Raw genomic sequence first — 9,741 nt, 5'->3', positions numbered from 1 at the left:
AGTGGGAGACAGCCAGCAGGAAACAAACTCAGTGGGTGCGAAGTCAGGGTGTGCTGGTTATTCCTACCTTCTGTGTCTTTTGTGAATATGTTATTGCTTTCAGTTTTGGGTCTTTATGGGATTCCTGTGTATACAAATGTGTGTCCTTCTGCATCAAGATGTGGTTTTTTGTGCCTTTTTTTTTTCTTTTTTTGGCTCTTTTTTTTTTTTTTCTGCTTGGTTGTTTTGCCATGTTTGGATTTGTTTTTGATCTGTCTTATTTTATTTTATTTTATTTTATTTTATTTTATTTTATTTCCTTAGATGCCTGTTTTCTAAGGAGAGACTGAAAGGATGCAGGTCTGGATAAGAGAAGTAACGGACAGAGACTGGGAGGAGTAGGGGGAAGGGAACCACAACCAGAGTATATTGTATGAAAAAAAATTTTTTTTCAATATAAGAAAATTTTGTTGTGATTGATAGTTTTGAAATATTTTTAGATTTGTGTCATAAGCAACATTAACAGGTAACTGTTAATTAAGGTCATTGTGGAATTTGAGAATCCTTCTTTGAAGTTCCTTACATGTAAGCTAAGGTTTTAGGACATCACGAGTGATTTTTTTTTCAGTGACTACTATCTGATCTTTAACTGATAGCACTTGTCAGTTGCTTTCTAAGTATCGTAGCTAAAGAAGTGCCATTTTAAGCTAGACATCCATCTTGGTACCCACTAGCTATTTCATTTGTCTGACTCCAGTCCCTGGAAGTAAGTACTCAGTAATCCTGACTCAGTGACCCCACCCAAAATATATAGCCATGACTATGATTGTTATATAACTGCCTTTTTAAAAACCAAAGCTTGTTTTGAGTTGTCTTAACACTTAAACTTGGCAGAACAGACCCATTTTTGTTTGCATGCATAGATATTAAAGGTCTTCTTGTGGGTTTCTCTTAAAAAAAAAAAAACAAAAAACAAAAAAACAAAACTGTTTCCCATAACCTTCCTTCATGGAAACCTCAAATTTTGCTCCGAGATTGCTCATCCTGTTAGCAGCTAATAAATCTTCTAATTGTAATTGGATGGAGTCTATGATCTTATCCCAGTAACTCCACACAAACTCCATAACAGGAAAGATGCATTACTGTACACTGCATGGTGTCTCTTAGGGCCCCCAAACTTAAACTTTCCCAATTTCATGGTAAATCCATTTTTGGAGCAGATCTGGAGTTCTAGTCACAATCAGCAGAGGTCCAGCTGATTGTGAGTTGACTGTTCTGAATGAAACACCCTTTTCTGAGTGGCTGGGACTCAGGGCATCCTTGATTAATGTGCTGTCCTCCACTGTGAGGGCAGAGCATGTCCAGCCCCCACACCCTGCTACAGAGGCCACCACTGTTTTCTGAATACTTGATTTGGATATAGCCTCACCCTCCGTATCACCGCCCTCCACTGAAGGTTAGTTGAATTCCAGCAGCAGGCCTAGTTTCAAACTCCCACTGTCCCAGTGGCAGTGGTGCCCCAAGCTTTTCCAGACTGATCACTGGATAGGACTACAGAAAAAGGTGGACATGCTTTAAGTAAACAACAGATGCTCTTTTGTCCCTGAAGATTGAGCCTGGGTTGGACCTGGAATGAAAACATTTCAGGTGTCTTTGTAAACAATGAGGGCTGTCCTGAGCACAGGACAGGCTCCAGCCCAAGTCCTATAGAAAAACCTGTGTAGTGAATATGAGTAAGATAATGGAAAATTAGTGAAGAATGGGAAGATGAAGAGAAACCTTACAGTGGAGGACTGGAAGGGTCGATCAATGGGTAAAGTGCTTCCGTGAAAACAAGAGACCATGTTCTGGGGAGCCCAGATGTGCATGGTGGAGTATGTCTGCAACCCCAGCACTGAGGAGAGAAGGGGAGACAGGGAATAGCCAGTCTCAGGAGCTGGATGGTCAGTCTAGCTGAAAAGGGAAAGCTCCAGATTCAGCACTAGACCTTTCTTTAAAAACCAAAACAAAGAGGCTGGAGAGATGCCTCAGAGGTTAAGAGAGGACCTGAGTTCAATTCCCAGCACCCAATGGCAGCTCACAACTGTCTTATATCTCCAGTTGCAGAGGATCAGGCACCTTCACACAGACAGACTTGAAGACAAAACACCAATGTACATATTATAAATAAATAAACAAACAAGAAGACCCTAAAAACTAACCAACAAACCAAACAAAAAAACCCCACACAAACAACAGCAAAAAAACCAAACAATGACAATGAAACAAAATGGAGATCCAGAGGAAGGTACTCAGCTTCAACCTCTGGCTTCCAGATCTCTCTCTCTCTCTCTCTCTCTCTCTCTCTCTCTCACACACACACACACACACGTATATATCACATACATACATATATAAATACATACAACATATATATGTATGTATATGTATATATCACAGACACAGGAAAGATTTGAACAACAGTGGATAAAGTAAGGTATGTATGTAAAGACTGTTAGAAATGAGTACTGTTTGAAGACTATATTTGGGCCAAATAAATGAATGTATGCATTAAAAAAATCATATAATGACGACATCTTGTGATATATTCTGTTCATTTTAAGGTAGGTGTTTCACATTGCCAAAGTGGCTACTTTAATTAGGGTTTCATTGCTGTGAAGAGACACTATGACCAAATCAACATTTAGCTGGGTCTGGCTTACAGTCTCAGGGTTCAGTCTATTATCATCATGGCGGGAAGCATGGCAGCGTGCAGGCAGACATGGTGCTGGAGAACAGCTGAGTGTTCTACATCTTGATCCAAAGGCAGGAGAAGACTGGATTTATTTCACACTGGGCATAGTTTAAATATTTAAGACCTTAACCCTCCACCCCCACAGTGACAAACTTCTGTTAACAAGCTCATACTTCCTAATAGTGCCCCTCGCTATGGGCCAAGCACTCAGACACATGAGTCTATGGGGGCCAAACTTATTCAAACCACCACAGTGGCCAATATAAGAATGCAATTACCAAGCCTGAAAAAGAAGAGTGTGTCACTGAAAGAACTTAAGGGCTAATTGCAAATCTCCAAATTATAAATTAAAATACCATTATTCCCTGCAACCTATAAGAAATAATGATATTTAAAAATATCTGATGGATGTGTAACCCCACTACCATCTGCAAATAAAATATGTAGGACTTAGTGATTTGTTAAACTTTTTCTGACATCTTGGGAAGATATAAATGCCATATTATTTTTATAGCAGGCCTGCAATTAAAGTATGTAATCTCAAAGAACTTAATATTGTTTATTTTATTGGAGAGTGGAGACAAGTCTCTCCTCCCAGAGTCATTTGATGTAAAAATCAATGCCAATGTCTGTGTCTTGCACTATTAGGAGCGTGGTTTTTAGCTTGTGTCACTCTTTGCCTATGGGAGAACATTTTAATATCACTTTTAGGTAAAGGACAGACAGAAACAAATCGATCTTCAAAAACAATTCATGGAAACAAATTGCACATTATAAATCATTCATGGGCAGGGCACTGTAAAAACAGGGACTTGAAATAAGCCCGCTCTCATTCCAGTATGAGGACAGAGGGTGTCTGACATTTACAGGGAAACCTGAAAAAGTATTTTCAGTTCTCAGACACTAAGTTGGGTGTGATGGTGAATGTCGGTACCCCAGCTTGTACTCAGGAGACAGAGACAGGAGAATCACCACAAGTTTGAGGCCAACCTTGCCTACCAAACAAGGTCCTGGCTAGCCAGGACCACATATAGAGACCTAATTTCAAAACAAGACAAACTTTTTAAAGGTACCAATAACAGAGATTTCTTCTCCTACTTTGTACGTTTTTGGCCACTTTCACCCCGTTAGTAAAAGATTTTCCAACAAAGAATTGGAAGCTTATCAGAAGAGAGAGACTTAAATCTTCTGACCTAGTAATTTCCCCTTCTCACCTGTGTAACACAGCCATCGCCACGAGAGGGCTGGAAAGTTGAGGATTGGGACAAAGCAACCTTGAACAATAAAGGATCGTAAATTAATCATTTTCAAACATGCTTGGCAGATAAAAGTGGTGATGTACTAGCACTGAGTCAGAGATCCTGTGAGGTACAAGGACCCTGACTTGCAAACACCAAGCTAGCCTGGAGGTGGGGAGGACCCAAGTCAAAGCATCACACAGAAAAGGTGACCTTGTCATGTTGGCTTTCTGAAAGTGAATCAGAAGGTATCCTGTTGCCCTCACCTTCTGAACTGTGCCTTCTCTGAAACTGCTTTATCCCAGGGCCTTGGTTCTGTGATTCCCAGCACTGAGTACTCTCTGCCCCTCCTTCTTTCAAGCCAGGATGAAAAAGCTGGTGGATGTTTTTCTTGTTCTCCTTTCTAAGCAGCCAGACTGAATGCCTATTTCAGCCCGGAACTGGCGGGGAATTTTCATTTATGTGGTCTGCATCCCCACTCACTTTCTTTAATACCCGTTTCCACTTGGTATTATCTTCATTAGTGTGTTAACTATCATTGGCAGCATAGAGGTGCCAGCTTGACCCCAGTTCAAGAGGTTGTACTTGGCTTGTGCTGGGATAGAAAACCCCTCAAGCATTTGTATTTGGCTGAACAGACATTCGTTGGAATATTACTATTGTTTTTCAAAGAAAATGGGAGATCTTTGTGCACTGGCAGGCAGCAGGTGAGAGGAATCCAACAGAGATGAGAACAGAGGGGCTGGCATGTGAGGCCAAGGTGGTGAAAGCTGAATGAAGGTCATCAAGTCACAGAAGTAACATGTTGAAAGGGCTGAATTTGCCAGACCATACCAATGAGAAAGCTCAGCTTTATTCTTAGGCATTAATATAAATAACTTCTGTCTTATATTTGTGCCCATCTCCCCACTCCTGCTGAGACCAGCAGATGGATAGAGTTAGGCTCGCTCTTTCCTTTTTCTATTTCTGATCCCGCCTATCCCCGTAGTCTCTCTCTTTCTCTTCGACATTGCTAGCTTTTCTGATGCAACCCTTTCGAGATAGCTTTTGGGATGTCTACTAGGCCTTCAGGGAAAAGTCATGTATCCTTTCCCAGCAAATGGTGAAAGTGTGGATCACACCTTCTGTCTGTAGATGCCATCACCATGGGACTTGCTCCAGCCTCTGACCTTAAACATTCTCTAAGTAAGGAACCCCCTCTCCCCAATTTTTAATGACTCATACGGTTCTAAAGTTAAGACCTGGCCTTGAGACTCTTTTGTAAAGTCACATGATGTCATTCATGCTCTGGGCTCATGGGGACACATGATGTCCAGGTCTTTCATCTGAGAAGCCACCTAGCTGGAGATAAAGGCAGTGCATTCCTCATGTCCACTCTCTGGCCCCTAAGGAGCCCTTTCCTGGGGACTGATTAGCGGGCCCACTAAACCCTCTTGGTCTGCCTCACAATTCTGTCTCTCTAACTCTTCATAATGTCCAGTCTGCTGTCCCGTGGGACGGTGGTGTGAGCAGAAAAGCCCAGTTCTGATTTTCACATACCTATCACCCATCTAACACGCTGGGGAGATCTTTCCACAGGGCTGCCAACAAGACTAGGAGGAGAAATGGAATTGTCTCTGTCCTGAGCTTGCGAGGCACCTTGTGGGGACTTCTTGAAACCACTGTGGTGGCTGTGGAAGATGCATTGGCATTACTCTGCCAAGGCCGAGATGACAAAATAGTGCATGGCTTACACAGCAACTAAGTATTTCCCCTACTTCTGAAAACTGAAAGCCCAAGACTAAAGTGTGAGCAGGGCTAGCAGGGCTTCTGTACCTCCATGACACTGTGTCTTTATGTGGCCCGTGTACTCCTGGGGTTTATCTGCAGGCCCCAATACTATCTTCTGAATAAAGACAGTTTGGACTACAGCCCCCTCAAAGACTTCACTCTATTTTAATCACCTTCAAAGTGTTATCTTCAAGTACAGTCGCAATCTGAGGTATCCAGGCTGAGATTCTGCTTGGAGTTTTAAGGGATGCAGATCTGTCCATAACAAGAGGAAATGGGTGTCCCTGAGCTCAGTTGGCTGTCTGGGCAGATGCTTCCTAGAGAATGCTTGCTCATCCCAGGAACTGCTCACCCTCTGATGTAGGTGTATAAAAACACAACTCCCGTGGCAGGGGTCCCTGGAATCCCACAGGGGTCATAGAGGTGGATAGTAAAATTCAGTGTCTGGTGCTAATTCAGGACTTTGAAGGTCCCCCATCCTGTGAGATTTCAGAGTCACACTGTGTCTCTTTCCCAAACAGTAAATCAGTCTCTCTGGGTAGCAAGTCACTCTCCACAACACCAGCGAGGACTAAGGTTTCTTTCTTTAAATTACATAACAAGGACTTTACAAGTCCCCTAGCTTTAACCCTATATTACTAAATTAGAAACAGCGACTTCTGCGTCTATCCTAGTCAAATTGAGCAGAAAATTGAGTAATTACTTGTTTGCTTAAATTACGCAAACAATTATCTTAACAATCCACTTTGCTTAGCTCTTGTGGACTCGATTCCCGTCTGGCTTCAGTACGATGTCCACTGAGGTTCAGAACATTTAAAGAGGCTATTGTGATGCAGCCTTATTGATTTAGCCCGTTTGCTGTCAAAAACACTGGCACACTTAAAAAAAAAGGTAAAAAATAAACTTATAGCTTTAAAAAAATATGTTAGGGGCCTGGGGAAATGGCTCAGCAGTTAAGGACACTGGCTGCTTGCTCTTCCAGAGGACCCAGGTTCAATTCCCAGAACCCACATGGCAACTCACAAATGTCTGTAACTCAAGTTCCAAGGGATCCAATATCCCCACACAGACAAAACACTAATGCACATGAAGTAAATAAATCACTTAAAATTTTATGTTAGGGGCCAATAAGATGGCTTAGCAGGTAAAGGTACCTGCAGCCAAGCACAATGATGTGAGTTCAAGGCTCAAAACCCACTGGACAGGAAAGACCCAACCCCTACAAACTGTCTTTTGACCTTTACATGTGTGTCATGTGGCGCTTGTGGGCACACATGTGCATACACAACATACACACACAAAACAAAAAAATGTGAAAAATTAAAATTCTGTTATATGTAGACTAGCTATTTCTATCTTTATCCTCATATTCTCCCCAGCTATAAAGTAAATCTTCTCTTTGAAGATATCAAGAAATATTGCAAAAATTTTGAATATCAGAACTTAGGAGGGAGACAGCAAGGATATAGGGGAAAATCCCAAAGGAGTAAAGCACCTCAATTATAAGCTTTTTTTCCTATCGTGCTCATCAGTGTAAATTTTGGGAGACAGCTCTGGTGGGTTTTGAGAGATATTGCTGGGTAATATGATTGCCTGATTCTGATACTGTAGAAAATTTAGAGTATTTCTATACTAAGTATACATTAACAAGTTTTTCAGAGGATACAGTACAATGATGTGTATAATCCAAATGAAATATGTAACTATTTCAGATCCAAAGTACAGTCTTCCACTGAAGAGTTCCCCCTGACCTTGTGTGAGTATAATCTCTGCCTCCTGGCATCTCTTCTGCTGCAGACTCCTCTGAATTATCAGTTTCTCCTAGACACCTTTGGTGTCTCCTTTGATGCTACCTGTCTCCAGACCTCCCCCGTTACTCAAATGTAACTCACTGTTCATTTGTCTTTGTCCTCTATACAATTAAGAAGGAACTAATTTCTCACCCCATTCCCAGATGAATAGGAAGTGAGAATTGCTCAGTTTCTTGACATCTAGGGACGCCCTGTGTCCATTGAATTTCTTCTCAGAGTTATAGCCTCCGATGTTGCTCTGAAAACTTTTAAGTTTACCAGTGCCAGTAGTCTATGTTATTAATGGTGCATCACTTTGCAGTAATTTATATAATGGTAGTGGGAAATACACTACCATTTACTTCAGAGGTAAAATAAGGGTTAACAAATTTTAAGGTTGGATGAAGAACTGCCTCCAATGTTACCTTGTTGCTGTCAATCGGAGAACAGTATTTCAAGACACATGAAGATACGTACTTAGAGTGGCCACCTGCCCAGCTGTTCTTGTACCTTGCGGAGGATGAAGCCATAGCTAGTCATCCTGGCTCCTTCTTATGGTGACCAACTGCTATTGCTCAGGCTTAATGAAGACCTCAATTTAATCATTAAAATGCAAACTGCAGCTGTTCACCGAAGACTCCCCCGTCAAATCTGAATACCCAGAATGAAATGTTGTTCATTAACAAATCCTGGATTGCATGTGGTCTTGGTCTTAATCAACATATCATACTTAACACATATGTATCATACTTAACATATATTTATGGGGTAAAATGTGCTTACTTGATAAATGTTTACAGTTTGTGATAATCAAATCAGGGAGATTAGTATTTCCAACTCCTTAAAAATAATGGTTTCTTTGTGTGTGGTCTGCTCAAAAGTTTTTAAAACAGAGAAACAAATGAAAAGAAGCCACCCTTTCCTTTTTGACAAGCAAACAGATTTTTCCTTAAAGTCATGGGTCACCATAGATTTCTTTTCCTTCTGGTTTTATTTTCTTCTCTGTTGGTTGACCTGTACGTTTGTCTCTGTGGATACTCAGTGTTTCTGTTCTTTTGTATTTTCAAATTAATTATATGTTTAGGTGATTTACATGTTAAATAATATACTTTTACATTTTAAAAAGTTTTCACTGCAATATGTGATACATAGAAATTTTACTGCACTGTACAACTGAGATGTTTCCATTGTCAGTGTTTATGTGAGCACATTACCTAAATGTCATAAAGCTGTTTTTCTATCTTCTCTAGTTTTGAATCAAGTGCTTGAAATTATTTTTCTCAGTTAACTTTTCTTTCTTTTTAAATTTAGTTTAACTTAATACTTTACAAAAATCTTTCCCCTCTCAGGTCCCCTGCGCCCAAATTCATAGTCTAATTTTCTTTAATTATTATTGGTACATATACAAGCTAACTTTTCTTATTCTAGCAAATGAGAAAATTCCTTCACACATGATCATTTTCATAAAGGTCTCTAGGAGCTGGTAGGAAATAAAATAGGTATAAAATAAATGAGTTTGAGAGAGCCTATTCGTAGAGTTAGCCTGCATGGTGTGATAAAGAAAACCGCCCTCAAGGGCCTCCAGTGGACTGTGTAAACCTGAAGCTGGTGCTTCCCCCCCACCCCCCCAGATTAGTGGCAGTGTAGGAAGCTAGAAGTTAGCTGACCTGGAGGGAGGAGCATTATCAGGAAGGAGAACAAGGCTGCTGACAGGAAATACTGAGTGAAGGGGCCAGGGAACCAAAACTTGAAATTGGATAGTTTCTAAGAAAGGCTGAGTCAACAGTTTAAAGAAAGGGTGGGTGGAAGGTGCCACAGTGTAAGCGGAAATGGGTCTCCTATGGAATGGTTTCTTACACTACCACCTAACACTTCCTTTTGCCTGAGGAGGGGCAGGTATTGTTTGCAAGGCAATTTATTAGGCATTTTGTATTTAATTATATATAAAACAAGCCCACTGGATAGAGTTGCCTCATGAATTTTTATACAAATCCTGAGTATGTGTGTACATTAAAATGTTTTATATTATTGAAAGATGTTTTACCCACCTGAATGACACATTTAAAGAAATAATCGTTTTGTTCATTTCTGGGTATCTACTGTGCCTACTGTAACTACTTATTGTAGTTAAATGCATGTAACAAAACTATAATCCTAGCCATCTTCAGGGTACAGTGTGGTCATACTGCATACAACCATCACTACTCTACCTCCACAGACCATTTTATCT

The sequence above is a fragment of the Arvicanthis niloticus genome, chromosome 11 (genome assembly GCF_011762505.2).
Source record: "Arvicanthis niloticus isolate mArvNil1 chromosome 11, mArvNil1.pat.X, whole genome shotgun sequence".
NCBI lineage: Eukaryota > Metazoa > Chordata > Mammalia > Rodentia > Muridae > Arvicanthis > Arvicanthis niloticus.
This window is presented reverse-complemented; position numbering follows the sequence as displayed.